This window comes from Hordeum vulgare, chromosome 5H, assembly GCF_904849725.1.
Source record: "Hordeum vulgare subsp. vulgare chromosome 5H, MorexV3_pseudomolecules_assembly, whole genome shotgun sequence".
Taxonomy (NCBI): domain Eukaryota; kingdom Viridiplantae; phylum Streptophyta; class Magnoliopsida; order Poales; family Poaceae; genus Hordeum; species Hordeum vulgare.
In genome coordinates this window covers 559,745,994-559,762,316 of record NC_058522.1, presented here as the reverse complement: position 1 = coordinate 559,762,316, position 16,323 = coordinate 559,745,994, and positions in this window count along the sequence as shown.

The window sequence follows — 16,323 nt, the reverse complement described above, 5'->3', positions numbered from 1 at the left end:
AGAAGAGCGGCAAACCTGATGCCAATCCGACAAAAAACCCAAAGCTGGACCTAAGCCTGAAACGGAGTGCTATTATTGCAAGGGTATGGGTCACTGTAAGCGCAACTGCCCCAAGTATCTGGCTGATAAGAAGGCGGCCAAAGAAAAATCAGGTATATTTGTGTCACGCCCAAGATGCAACCCTATCCTCAATTTGGCACGAGGGCCTCGTCAGGGATAGAAGCGCATCTCGTCGTGTCGCAAGAATGGACATCGTTACAAGTACATGTACTGAAAAGAAGAGATATATAGAATTGGCTTACACTCGCCACAAGCTACATCAGAGTCACATCAGTACATTACATAATCATCAAGAGTAAGAGCAGGGTCCGACTACGAACGAAAACAAACGAGAAAAAATAAGAACGATGTCCATCCTTGCTATCCCAGGCCGCCGGCCTGGAACCCATCCTAGATCGATGAAGAAGAAGAAGAAGAAGAAGAAGCAACTCCAAATGAACAATCAACGCGCTCGCGTCAAGTAACCTTTACCTGTACCTGCAACTGGTGTTGTAGTAATCTGTGAGCCACAGGGGACTCAGCAATCTCATTTCCAAAGGTATCAAGACTAGCAAAGCTTAATGGGTGAGGCATGGTTAAGTGGTGAGGTTGCAGCAGCGGCTAAGCATATATTTGGTGGCTAACTTACGAGTACAAGAAATAAGAGGGGGAAGATCTACGCATAACGGACGTGAACTACGGTTGATCAAATGAATGATCCTGAACACCTACCTACGTCAGACATAACCCCACCGTGTTCTCGATCGGAGAAGGAACTCACGAAAGAGACAGTCACGGTTACGCACACAGTTGGCAAGTTTTAATTAAGTTAACTTCAAGTTATCTAGAACCAGTGTTAAACAAAGCTTCCACGTTGCCACATAACCGCAGGCACGGCTTTCCGAAAAGATTTAACCCTGCAGGGATGCTCCAACTAGTCCATCACTAATTACCACAAGCCGCATAGAAATCCTCCATCACGAAGCTCGCGATCTCGTCGGATTCCCTAGTGGAAAACCTCAACTCTGAGATTACCCAAAGCATCACCGGAATCCCGATGCACAAGATATCTCGTCAAAGGTAAAACTAATCCAGCAAGGCCACCCGACGTGTCGACGATCCCGATAGGAGTCGCGTACCTCGTTCTCAGGACACGAAGGATGAGCGATGGTTACCACGCCAAACGCCGAGTTGCCCCGGGTAGCGTTAATAAGCTGCTCTGTTTTGGACCAACACTCATGAGGAGCACTGGCCCGGGGGTTGATTAAATTCCTCGGGTTAATTACTCCCTATGCAGTTCATTAGTTATTAGGTAAAAGTAGTACCAAAGTTGGGCCTTTCCAGACCAGCTTTAATCTAAAACGAATTATCAAGGGGGTCCCCATAACAACCCCGATCGTGTTAGGAGCGCTCGTTTATGGAACATAACACCGGTAGCCGAAAACTAAGGGGGCAAAGGTGGAACAAAACACCAGGCTAGAAAGGCCGAGCCTTCCACCTTTTACCAAGTATATAGGTGCATTAAATTAAATAGCATTTAAGTATGGTGATATGACAAGGAACCCATGTTATCACATGGCAGCATCTGCACCTGCAACTAGCAACGCTAACAACAAGGTTAAGCAAGCAGTAACATAGCCAATCAGTGGTTTGCTAGGTCGAACAGGTTGAAGGTAATCATGGTATTGTTGAGAGGCTAATATTTAGCAGGTGGTAGGCAACGAGACATAAACGGTAGCAACGGTAAAACTAGCATGGCAATGATAGTAATGGTATCTGGGGAAATGATCATCTTGCCTGAGATCCCGCTTGGAAGAAGAACAACTCGGAGAAGTCGGCGAACCAACGTAGTCGAACGGTTCCTCACATTCCGACACGCTTGCGGAACTCTATCGGAACGGAGCAAACCGAAAACAACATCAACACAGATATTCACCACACGATGCACAACATGATGCACAGCCTACTATGATGCATGAACGGGTTAAAATGCAAGGCATAGCATGGCAATTCACCTCACGCAAACACTACACATTAAGCGAAGCTCGATATGCAATGGGTTACATATCGACGAAACTCCATGATTAATTATTTAATTCACTCTTGATTATTTACACCGCAATATTTAATTGTTGTTAACATGGCAAGGGTGTAGCGACGATCCTACATGGCATTCTAGACGGTTAACACGCGGAACAAAGAACGGAGCTATGGCACAAGAACATGCAGCACAAGATTATATGCCATGAATGTGTTATGCATGCAAGTTCAAACAACATGGGCAAGAAGATAAGACACATATGTCGCCACGGCGAGCGAAAGGGGAACTATGGTGGCAAGACGGAAACGATGCCACGGCAATGTTCCTATCCCGATAACTCATCGAGATATCGTGCCAACGTATATGAAGCGTGTGCGGGAACGTTAATTAAAGAATGGGGTGATCCCGTATATCGGGTTCCCATGTGTCGGGGCACAACAAAAGTGATACAACGTGCTACGGCAACATACGATGCAAAACATACGGTGCAACATACATACAACTCATACATCACATTTGTTACACGACACGTCTCATCGGTATACCTTCGACGCGTGCACATCGGAGCGGTTCGGTTCGAAGCGGACGTCGTGGAAGTCGTGGAAGTCGCGTGTACACCGACAAAACACAGTTGACATGATGCCATGCATGATGCGATGATGCAAACTAAATGAAGAGGCCACAAAATAAAATAACCACACGACGGAAACAGAAACAAAGGGGAATCTTCTGGGCGTCGGTCTCGGGCTATCACAATTTGATATACATGTTATTGATGTGTACTTAACCAGCTCTTGTAGTAGTTCTTGGGTATTCGATACTGATTTTGTTGCTCATATTTGCAACTCGAAACAGGAACTGCGGAATAGGCGAAGGCTGGCGAAAGATGAAGTGACGATGCGCGTGGGAAATGGTTCCAAGGTTGATGCAATCGCCGTCGGCACAGTTTCACTTGAGTTACCATCAGGATTAGTTATGAACTTAAATAATTGTTATTTAGTGCCTGCGTTAAGCATGAACATTATATCTCGATCTTGTTTATTGCGAGACGACTACTCGTTTAAGTCAGAGAATAATGGTTGTTCTATTTCTATGAGTAATATCTTTTATGGTCATGCACCCAATGTGAGAGGATTGTTCATATTGAATCTTGATAATGATAATACACATATACATAACATTGAGACCAAAAGAGTTAGAGTTAACAATGATAGCACCATATTTTTTGTGGCACTGCCGTTTAGGTCATATTGGTGTAAAGCACATGAAGAAACTCCATTCTGATGGACTTTTGGAGTCACTTGACTTTGATTCACTTGACACGTGCGAACCATGCCTCATGGGCAAGATGACTAAAACTCCGTTCTCCGGAACAATGGAGCGTGCAAGTGACTTGTTGGAAATCATACATACCGATGTGTGTGGTCCGATGAGCGTGGAGGCACGTGGCGGATATCGTTATTTTCTCACCTTCACTGACGATTTGAGTAGATATGGTTATGTCTACTTGATGAAGCACAAGTCTGAAACATTTGAAAAGTTCAAGCAATTTCAGAGTGAAGTTGAAAATCATCGTAACAAGAAGATCAAGTTCCTATGGTCTGATCGTGGGGGTGAATATCTGAGTTTCGAGTTTGGTGCTCACTTAAGACAGTGTGGAATTGTTTCACAGTTGACACCGCCTGGAACACCACAGCGTAATGGTGTGTCCAAATGTCGTAATCGTACTTTATTAGAGATGGTGCGATCTATGATGTCTCTTACCGATTTGTCGTTATCGTTTTGGGGTTATGCATTAGAAATAGCTGCATTCACTTTAAATAGGGCACCATCAAAATCCATTGAGACGACACCATACGAACTGTGGTATGGCAAAAGACCAAAGTTGTCGTTTCTTAAAGTTTGGGGATGTGATGCTTATGTCAAAAAGCTTCAGCCTGAAAAGCTGGAACCCAAAGCGGAAAAGTGCATCTTCATAGGTTATCGAAAAGAGACAGTTGGGTATACCTTCTATCTCAAATCCGAGGGCAAAGTGTTTGTTGCTAAGAGCAGAGCTTTTCTCAAGAAGGAGTTTCTCTCGAGAGAATTGAGTGGGAGGAAGATAGAACTTGATGAGGTTGTCGAACCTATCATCCCTCTGGATGGTGGCGCAGGGCAAGGGGAAACCCCCGTCGTTGCGACGCCGGTTGAGGAGGAAGTTAATGATGATGATCATGAAACTCCGGATCAAGTTCCTGTCGAACCTCGCAGGTCGACGAGACCGCGTACTTCTCCAGAGTGGTACGGTAGTCCCGTCTTATCAATTATGTTGTTAGACAACAATGAGTCTGCGAATCATGAAGAAGCAATGGTGGGCCCGGATTCCAACAAATGGCTGGAGGCCATGAAGTCCGAGATAGGATCTATGTATGAAAACACAGTGTGGACTTTGGAAGTACTACCTGAAGGCCGTAAGGCTATTCAGAACAAATGGATCTTCAAGAAGAAGACGGACGCTGACGGTAATGTGACCGTTTATAAAGCTCGGCTTGTGGCAAAGGGTTTTTCACAAGTTCAAGGAGTTGACTACGATGAGACATTCTTACCCGTAGCGATGCTTAAGTCCGTCAGAATCATGTTAGCAATAGCTGCATTTTTCGATTATGAAAGCTGGCAGATGGATGTCAAAACGGCGTTCCCTAACGGTTTCCTTAAGGAAGAGTTGTATATGATGCAACCCGAAGGTTTTGTCGATCCTAAAAATGTTAACAAAGTGTGCAAGCTCCAGCGATCCATTTATGGACTGGTGCAAGCATCTCGGAGTAGGAATAAACGCTTTGATGAGGTGATCAAAGCATTTGGGTTTATACAAGTGGTTGGAGAATCTTGTATTTACAAGAAAGTGAGTGGGAGCTCTGTGGCGTTTCTAATATTATATGTGGATGACATATTGCTGATTGGAAACAACGTGGAGTTTTTGGAGAGCATAAAGGATTACTTGAATAAAAGTTTCTCTATGAAGGACCTAGGAGAAGTTGCTTACATTCTAGGCATTAAGATCTCTAGGGATAGATCAAAATGCCTGATAGGACTTTCACAAAGTACATACCTTGATAAAGTTTTGAAGAGGTTCAAAATGGAACAATCCAAGAAGGGGTTCTTGCGAGTTTTACAAGGTACGAGATTGAGTAAGACTCAGTGCCCAGCAACTGATAAAGATAGAGAGCATATGAGCACCGTCCCCTATGCTTCAGCCATAGGTTCTATCATGTATGCAATGTTGTGCACTAGACCGGACGTCAGCCTGGCCATAAGTATGGCAGGCAGGTTCCAGAGTAATCCATGAGTGGATCACTCGACGGCGGTTAAGAATATCCTGAAGTACCTGAAAAGGACTAAGGAGATGTTTCTCGTGTATGAAGGTGACGAATAGCTCACCGTAAAAGGTTACGTCGATGCAAGCTTTGACATTGATTCGGACGACTCTAAGTCGCAGACCGGATACGTATTTATTCTTAATGGGGTGCGGTAAGCTGGTGTAGTTCCAAGCAAAGCGTTGTAGCTGATTCTACATGTGAAGCGGAGTACATGGCTGCCTCGGAGGCGGCTAAGGAGGGTGTCTGGATGAAGCAGTTCATGACGGATCTTGGAGTGGTGCCAAGCGCACTGAATCCAATAACCTTGTTTTGTGACAACACGGGTGCCATTGCCTTAGCAAAGGAACCACGGTTTCACAAGAAGACCAGACACATCAAACGACGCTTCAATCTCATCTGCCACTACGTCGAAGGGGAGGACGTAAATATATGCAAAGTGCACACGGATCTAAATGTAGCAGACCCGCTGACTAAACCTCTTCTACGGGCAAAGCATGATCAACACCAGAACTGTATGGGTGTTAGATTTATTACAATGTAATTCGCATGGTGATGTAAGGGCTAGATTATTGACTCTAGTGCAAGTGGGAGACTGTTGGAATTATGCCCTAGAGGCAATGATAAATAAGTTATTATTATAATTCATGTATCAAGATAATCGTTTATTATCCATGCTACAATTGTATTGAATGAAGACTTAGATACATGTGTGGATACATAGACAAAACACTGTCCCTAGCAAGCCACTAATTGGCTAGACAGTTGATCAAGAATAGTCAGGGTCTTCTGACTATGTACAAGGTGTTGTTGCTTGATAACTGGATCACGTCATTGGGAGAATCATGTGATGGACTAGACCCAAACTAATAGATGTAGCATGTTGATCGTGTCATTTTTGTTCCTACTGTTTTCTGCGTGTCAAGTATTTATTCCTATGACCATGAGATCATATAACTAACTAACACCGGAGGAATGCTTTATGTGTATCAAACGTCGCAACGTAACTGGGAAACTATAAAGATGCTCTACGGGTATCTCCGAAGGTGTTTGTTGAGTTAGTATGGGTCAAGACTGGGATTTGTCACTCTGTGTGACGGAGAGGCATCTCGGGGCCCACTCGGTAATACAACATCACACACAAGCCTTGCAAGCAATGTAACTTAGTGTAAATTGCGGGATCTTGTATTACGAAACGAGTAAAGAGACTTGCCGGTAAACGAGATTGAAATAGGTATGCGGATACTGACGATCGAATCTCGGGCAAGTAACATACCGAAGGACAAAGGGAATGACATACATGATTATATGAATCCTTGGCACTGAGGTTCAAACGATTAGATCTTTGTAGAATATGTAGGATCCAATATGGGCATCCAGGTCCCGCTATTGGATATTGACCGAGGAATCCCTCGGGTCATGTCTACATAGTTCTCGAACCCACAGGGTCTGCACACTTAAGGTTCGACGTTGTTTTATGCGTGTTTGAGTTATATGGTTGGTTAACGAATGTTGTTCGGAGTCCCGGATGAGATCACGGACGTCATGAGGGTTTCCGGAATGGTCCGGAGATGAAGATTGATATATAGGATGACCTCATTTGATTACCGGGAGGTTTTCAGAATTACCGGGAATGTACCGGGAATGACAAATGGGTTTCGGATGTTCATCGAGGGGGCAGCCCACCCCGGGGAAGCCCATAGGCCTTAGGGGTGCCGCACCAGCCCTTAGTGGGCTGGTGGGCAAGCCCAAAGAGGCCCCTGCGCAGGGAGATAAGAAAATCAAAGAGAAAGAAAAAAGGGGAAGTGGGAAGGAAGGGAAGGACTCCACCTTCCAATCCTAGTTGGACTAGGATTGGAGGAGGAATCCTCCTCCCCCCTTCGGCCGAACCCCTTGGGGCTCCTTGAGCCCCAAGGTAAGGCCCCTCCCCTCCCACCTATATATACGGAGGTTTTAGGGACGATTTGAGACAACTTTTCCACGGCAGCCCGACCACATACCTCCACGTTTTTTCCTCTAGATCGTGTTTCTGCAGAGCTCGGGCGGAGCCCTGCCGAGATTAGATCACCACCAACCTCCGCAGCGCCGTCACGCTGCCGGAGAACTCATCTACCTCTCCGTATCTCTTGGTGGATCAATAAGGCCGAGATCATCGTCGAGCTGTACGTGTGCTGAACGCGGAGGTGTCGTCCGTTCGGCACTAGATCGGAGCGGATCGTGGGACGGATCGCGGGACGGTTCATGGGACGGTTCGCGGGGCGGATCGAGGGACGTGAGGACGTTCCACTACATCAACCGCGTTTATTAACGCTTCTGCTGTGCGATCTACAAGGGTACGTAGATCTGAAATCCCCCTCGTAGATGGACATCACCATGATAGGTCTTCGTGCGCATAGGAATTTTTTTTGTTTCCCTTGCGACGTTCCCCAACAAAACCCTAGGGCGCCGGCCTCCTCCTCCCCTCCTCCAATATATACTAGAGGAGAGGTAGGGTAGGCGCACCCCAAGAGCCATGGCGCAACCCTCCTCTCTCTCTCTCGTAGTAATTCTCCCTCGTTCCTGTCGCGGCACTGCTTGGCGAAGCCCTGCTGGGACAACTCCACCACCACTGCCACCACGCTCTCGTGTTGCCAGAGAATTCAAGCTACTACTTCACCTTCGCTCGCTGGATCGACGTGGTGAAGGCGTCATTGAGCTGTACGTGTGCTGAACGCGGAGGCGCCATCAGTTCGGTAGTAGATCGGATCGTGATTGGATCGCGGGACGGATCTTGATTGGATCGCGAAGACGTTCAACTACATCAACCTCATTTCTTAACCCTTCCACTTAGCGATCTACAAGTGTATGTAGATGCACTCTCTCTCTCTCGTAGCTGTTGATATCCATAGATTGATCTTGGGGTGTTCGTAGGATTTTTTTTGTTTCTCATGCAACATTCCCCAACACATTTATGATCACCGAGTTACGTCCCACAAAGTATTCTTCCTGTATTAGGGAGTGGCATGATCTCATGGTCTAAGGAACACATTTGACATTAAGAAACTGATACCAATTAAACTAAGTGACAAGATCAAATGCTAAGCTTATGATTGGGTATGTCCATCACATCATTCTCCTAATGATGTGATCTCATGGTTAAATGACAACTCATGTCTATGGTTAGGAAACCTTAACCATCTTTAATCAATGAGCTAGTCAAGTAGAGGCTCATTAGGAACATGACGTTTGTTTACGTATCGCACATGTATTTGAGTTTCCAGTTAATATAATTATAGCATGGATAATAACCACTTATGAAGAACAAGGGAATACGACAATAAAAACTTTATTATTGCCTCTAAGGCATATTTTCAACAATGCATATGCAACTGCCGGTAGCTCATAGTTTCTCCATATGCATATGAACTAGTGCTTACTTAGTGAGCACAAACAGCTCTGAAGATATGCATGTGCAACTAGTGTGAGCTCTTAGTTTTCTATATGCATATGAACTGGTACTTTGCTCTGCAAATGTTGTAAGGGATGATCAGTGGTAGTGTTACTTTGGATGTAGCAAGGTTGTAAGGGATGATCAAGGCTAGCATTTGTATTGATGTAGCACGATTGTAAGACTTAAACTGGCTGAAATACTACACTAAAATATGTAGTTCATACATAGCATAGTAGCATACATGTCATTTTTAGAGGAATTGAACTAACATGACAAACTAAACAAGGGGAAAAAACACACTAGTGCAGTAAGCAAGCATACTTAACAAGAGTGAACAACCATACTTAGCAAACTGATACTACATAGGTTCCAAATTTCATAATTTCATAAGCTAAACAAGGAGCAAAAACGGTACTGCATATGTTCCAATTTAAATAACATAAAAGAGTTAAAAGTGGACAAAGAAACTATTATTTCATCTTCAGAAGAACAAGTACTATTGCATGTTCAGTCCTTTGCATCTACGGAAGAACCACATTACAAGATCTTCAGAAGAACCACACTGCAAGATCTTTAGAAGAACCACACTGCAAGATCATTCTTATGAGCAGAACCAACAACAATTGGAGGAAGTGCAAAAGCAATTGGAGCATGATCAACAACAGTTGCAGCCAAGGCAACAACAATTGCAGCAGGAGCAACATAAATTGGAGCTTTAACAATAACAAATGCTCCATTCTCAGCAACAACCGCTCCATGGTCAGGAACAACTCGAACTTGTTCTATAAACCAATAAAATAAAATAAGATTCAAGATAAAAATAAAACAAGAACATCGACTTTTTTTTGCATACGTGGCATGCCAAATTACCATCAATCCGAAAGAAACAGTAAAATTGGTTGTGTTGCAGAGGGGCAAAATGTGAAAAGAATTTCTAAATTATGGGTAAAAAATTGAGGAGTAAAATGCACGTATGGTCCTGGATGTTATGGGCGATGCTGAAATCAGTCCTGCATGTCAAGAAATGTTTCAATACAGTCCTGGATGTTGTCCTCGGTGATCACATATGGTCGTGACTACGAATGCCACCGTATAGCGCTGACGTGGCAAGTGGGAGGGCCCACGACGGCACGGAGCGAGGCGTGCATCTCCTCGCATCCCAGGTAAAAATGCAAATAGCCCCCTGGAAGTGATAGGAGGAGTACAATCTAGCCCCAATCCCCTGTTTTCCTCTGCTTTCGGCTGCGGAGAGGCAACGGCGGCGGCGGCGGTGAAAGATGATCGTCGCGCGTTGAAGGTGGTTGACGGTGCGTGGAGTGAGGTCACTGACGGCGGCGTCCGTGGCCGCGCAACAAGCCGTTCATTTTGGTCGGGCGGAGATGGTGGAGAAGGCGCCGGTCCATCAGCGGGAAGGGGACCCCTGTCCTGTGTACGGTGAGTTCGAGAGTTGGATTATGGATAGATGCAATTTTGTTCGTTATTTCATAGATAGATGCTCCGATGTTCGTGTGTATGGTAGATTTTGGTTGGATTGAGTACAGTTCTTGAGGTTTATGGTTTTTTGGCGGGCAAAAGCCTGAATTTTTCATGAAATTTCGTTGAATTTGCAGAAGAAGGAAGTGATTCTTTTACTCTGGAAGTGATTCACGGGGGATTTTTCGTTGGTTCTGGATGCAATAGAGCATATGTAGATGGAACGAAGGTTTGCTTCGATCACTGCGATAGTGATACTTGGTCTGGACTATGGATTGAACATGTAATAGAAGAAATTGGTTATGAGGCAGTAGGGAGGATCAATATGTACTGGTTGTTGCCTGGAATGCAGATCAATGAAGATGGGCTTAGGCTTATATCTGGAGACAAAGATGCAGTGACCATGTGTGAAAAGGTGAAGGGGGGGCACGAGTTTCTGATGGTGTATATTGATCACAATCCAGTTTGTATATCCAGTTCTTATGATGATGTGGTTGTTAATCCTGTTGTTAATCTACCTGTTATCATTAGTCCAAACAAGCAATGCACTGGTGCCAGCAATGCAATTGTGCACGTGCATGATGTGAATGACATAGAAAGCAGCAGAGGAGGTGGAAGGAGGAGATCTTGCAGAGTGGTTGGTGCTGTAGAAGATGGTGTGAGTGATGATGGAAATGGAAGTGATTCTGATTCAGATTATACTCCAGAAATCAATGACAGTGACAATGATGTACAAGATGGTGATGATGACTTGTTCCAACAATTTGCAGATCAGGAACCAAAGGATAAGAAGGTTATTATAGAAGGAGAAATGTCTGAAGAAGAATTCTTTGAGCCTGCAGAATCAGATGATGAATCCAGTAGGTTCAATTTCAAGTCATTTGTTCCTTAAGATATGCATGATCCCAAGTTCCATGTGGGACATATATTCCAGTCAATTGATCAGCTGAGGAAGGCCATAAGAGAGCACAGTTGCAGGCACAGAAATAACATTAAACTTCCCAAGAATGACAAGATCAGAGTTCTAGCTAAATGTGAGAAAGGGTGCCCATGGGAATTGTATGCTTCCACGGATAGTAGAACAAAGGCAATTATGGTTAAAAGGCTTCAAGATGTGCATACTTGTGAGAGCAAATGGCAAGTGTGTGCATTTACAACTAAATACATAGGTAATTACTATGTTGATCAGATTAGAGCAAATGAGAAAATCACTGTCAGGGGTCTTGGTCAGTTAGTGCAGAAAGATTGGAAAATGAGACCAAAGAGGGGTAAGCTAGGAAGAGCAAGGAAACATGCATTTGACATCATCTATGGAGATGAGACTGCACAGTACAAGCAACTCTGGGATTTTGGGCAGGAACTTAGAAGATCTAATCCAGGGAGTTCTTTTTTCATGTTGCTGGATGATGCAGGGCACTTTCAAAGGTGTTATTTCTCCTTGGATGCATGCAAGAGGGGTTTCTTAGCTGGCCGTAGGCCTATAATATTTCTAGATGGTTGCCATTTGAAGACTAAATTTGGTGGAATATTGTTGACTCCAATTGGGATGGATCCAAATGATTGCGTATTTCCTGTGGCTTTTGCTGTTGTTGAAGTTGAAAATACAAGTTCCTGGAAGTGGTTTCTGACAGCTCTGAAGCAAGATCTTGGCATAACAAGTACTGTTTCATGGACCATCATGTCTGATAAGCAAAAAGTAAGCTCCTTGCACTTTTTAGTTGTCCGCTAGTCTAGTCATAGTCCCAAGTACCACCTTGCATCAACTAACACCAAATTTCTGATTGCAGGGACTAATAAAGGCAGTTACAGAGTTGTTTCCAGATTCAAGTCATAGATTTTGTGTGAGGCATCTTTGGCAGAATTTCAACAAGAATTTCAAAGGGGAAGTGCTCAAGAATCAGCTCTGAAATGTGCTAGAAGCAGCACACCTGCTAAGTGGCAGGAAAACATGGATGCCATGTTGGTTTTAAGCAAGACAGCACATGATTGGTTGGAGGAGCTGCCACCTACAACATGGGTCACGGCATTCCAAAGTGAATTTCCTAAGTGTGATGTATTGTTGAACAATAATTGTGAGGTTTTCAATAAATACATCCTGGATGCTAGAGAAATGCCTATTCTAGCAATGATGCAACAAATCAAGAGCCAACTTAGTACTAGGATCTATAACAAGCAGGTTGAAGCACAATCCATGTCTGGTACCATTTGCCCAAAAATCAGAAAGAAGTTACAAAAATCAGAAAGAGAGCTACAGGCTGCTAAGCTTAGAATAGAAGAACAAGCAAGGGAAATGGCCAGGGAGGTGCAAAACAAAAGGACTTCACAGCAGCAAAGCAGCTCCAGCTACATGCCACCTTACAAAAAACCTAGGAAAGCCTCCATGTTTAATTATCTTAGAGGCCCACCTCCTGGTGCTTAGTGCACATGTTGTTATATGTTAAGTACTTTGGAAGTTACCATTTTGCTCGCATTTGCTACTTGGACAAAGAGTCATGAGTCATTTTGATATGTTAAGTGCTTAGTGCACTTTGAACATATGAATTATCCTGGAGTTATGTTTTATGTTTGAATTATGTGTGAAATTCTCTCATATATGTATGAAAATATTCAGTGAATTATGTGTGAAATTCTCTCATATATGTATGAACAACAGTGAATTTAACATGACACAGTACCAAATCATTCAGTACCAAATTCTGTCAACCAGTTCATTACATCACACAGTACCAAATCATTCAGTGCACATCTCACACACTACCAAATCATTGAGTGCACTCCACATCTAATCAATGCTTGATCACATAAACCAACATCATAAAAACTAACAACCCTACACAACATAGCACACATTTCAACAGTCAAATTATCTCCACCAAGTGCCTCTCAATATCACTTCTTCCACCTGTCACCACATGATTCTTCATCTTCATCATTCCTTCCTTCTTTTCTTTCACTGCATATGATCTTCCCATCGAGCTACTGCCCACACTGTGATCTTGCACATCTTGACATCCATTCTGCAAAAACTCCTCGTATGCATCCTCCCATTTCCACATGTCACAAGCACCCTTCCAAGACTGAACCAGAATAGATTTCAGAATCAAACAGAGGAAGCAAAATTCAGAACCAAAAAGAGAAAGAAACATTCAGAATAAAACAACCGCAGGCACATACCCCATGATTTGTGCACTTGTAGAAATGTCGCAGATAATTCTCCGACGCCCTCGATACATAATGTCGGACTGTGGATTTTGCAGTCCTTGCAAATCACCAGAGGAAATCGAGGGAGCAACCCCGCCTCATCGGACGAGCTACCGTCGCCACCCATGACGAACAGATGCAGAAATGGAGCCCCCGACCTCGCCGTCGAGCTCCCTCCCTCGTCGTCCTGCTACGCCCTCGCCGTCCAGCTCCCTCCCTAGCCAATGTCTCGCTCCCTCTCGCCACAAATGGGGAATTTCTCGATTTAGGGTTCCAATGGGCCGATGAGAACAGAAATAACCCTTGGGGAACGCCTCGCTCCGCGCCGTCGTGGGCCCTCCCACTTGCCACGTGAGCGTTATACGGTGGCATTCGTAGCCAGGACCGTATGTGATCACCAAGAACAACATCCAGGACTGTATTGAAACATTTCTTAACATGCAGGACTGATTTCAGCATCGCCCATAACATCCAGGACCATACGTGCATTTTACTCAAAATTGAGGGAGGCGTTTTGGCTCACAGGGCCCTGAAGTGAACAAAAAAAATCGTTAAGAATACTAAATAAATTCAAAAACTTCCACATTTTCACTCTTCAAGTGGGAAGGGATGTACCCTGTGGCGTGCGTTGACTTTGTCAACACAAAGACCCCACGTTATATTCTACTCGATGTTTCTAGAAAAAAGGAATACCTTTGAGTCCAAACGCCGGGACACAGTAGAGCCTACGGGGAAGCCAGCAGAGTGGTTGGCCAGCGAACCACCGCCGACGTGACCTTGCACGAGAAGGGAACGGCCGATCGAGGGGTCAACATCTCTATCCTCACGTCCCCCTCCCGCGCGAAAACTCAAGCCCCCCGCTGGCCGTGCGAGGCACGCACCCTCCCTTTTTCTTCTCCCGGCGACCTTGGCGTGCGACGACCGGCGCCATCGACCCCTCGCGTGGTACATATTTATATATAGTGCCTCCCGCACGCCGGCACGTGCTCCGCTCCGCGTCGGACGCGAAGAAGACGGAGTCCGCGCCGGTGCCGCATCGATCGGTACAGAGTAGAGAGTACAGACCGCGGTGGCCGGTGTGGCCGGTGGTGGCGGCGACAGAGAAGAGAAGGAAGCGTGGTGCCGCCGAACGGGAGGGTCGTCCTCCCTCTACGGCTTCAGGGTGGTCGTCAGGTGAGGCGGCCAGAACGCGTCGTGGCAATGCGGCGCACTCGCACGGAGACTCGCCGGACGACGGCGGCGGCGGAAGGAGAGAGCGCTTCGGGCTGAGTCTCGGGCCGGTGGCGGGGGAGGAGAATAAAGAAGGTGATGGATGGCGTGGATAGATGCCGCGTGAGCGCGCTGCCGCTGCATATTCTTTCGCTCGCTTGTCCGCCAACTGCCACAGGAGAAGAAGAGAGAAAAAAAATACCACCCATGAAGGCGAAAGGAAGGCACGGGGTGGGCCCCGCGCGGGCCCGGCGCACAGGGGAGACGAGGCAGAAACGAACCGAACCGAAACGGATCGAGTCGCGGCCCCCACGTCCGCCTGGGCCCACCCATGGGCCTTCCCCTCCACCACCCAATCCAGTCCAGTCAAATGCGCCCACTCGCCCTCCGTAGATGATGATAACAGGAAATAAATAAAATAAAACTTTGAGAGGATTTGGCTAATCGTCCACCGTCCAAGTGTCCCCCGCCAGCTCCTCCTCAATGCGCTCTGCTTCGCCTTCACTTTCACCACCGTGGACGATGACAGTCCGATAAGGCCTTGTTTGGTACTAGTATTTTTGAGAAGATTGATGGGAATAATCCTCGAAGTGATTGGATGAAATCCCAACCTTCACCCAATCCCTTTAAATCCCCATTTATCCCCAATACACTAGGTACGGGTAGTGTATTTGGTATTGAGAAAAATATACTATAGTTTGGGGATTTGAGGGGAAATGTGGGGATGAAACATGTCAAATACACTAGGACCAAATGGTGTTATGGGATGTGTGGGGATTGAGGGGTTTGACCGGGATAATCCCTACAAATTCCCTAAAATACACTAGTACCAAACAAGACCTAAAGGATAACCCCCCCCCCCCCCCCCGCTGCAGCATCTGAAGGCCTCTATGGACCCCGGGATTGTGAAACACAGGACTAGAAAAAAACAATACAGGAACCTAACAGCAACTAATAGCCCGTGTGCCCGGCTATTGTCGGACTGCACATTACCCTCTATGCGTTCGACAAATTGTCCGAGCAGTTTTTTTGTGATCAGCTTGCAGGAATACGATGGATTCGGATGGTTCGTTGGATCACAAGTATGGAAACGCGGAGATTAGTGAATTAATGCAAAAGGAGCTATTCGACTCGTCCGAGTCGGACGAAGATGTCGAGATGATGATGATCATGAGCATCCATGAAGGGATGGCCATTGATGTGGAGCACATTTAAAAATTCAAGGGTTCGATCAAGAGAAGAAGAGGATTTTGAACCGGATAGGGAACTGATGTACAAGGACTACTTTGGTCTCAAACTACCATTCCCGGCTACATGGTTTCATCGATGCTTCCGTATGCGTAAACCCTTGTTCTTGCACGTGATGGAGGGAGTGGAGGCACATGATCCCTACTTCAAGCTCACCAGGGATTATTGTGGACAACTCTTGTTTGTATGATCATGAATCTAACATGTCTGACGCTGCAAAACAGAGGATTACGAGACGTATGGAAGCTGTCAAAATAGTCATTTGAATGGAAACACAAAAGAGGTGCCTCGATCCTATGTGATTCAGTACAAAAAATATGTAGGGATGG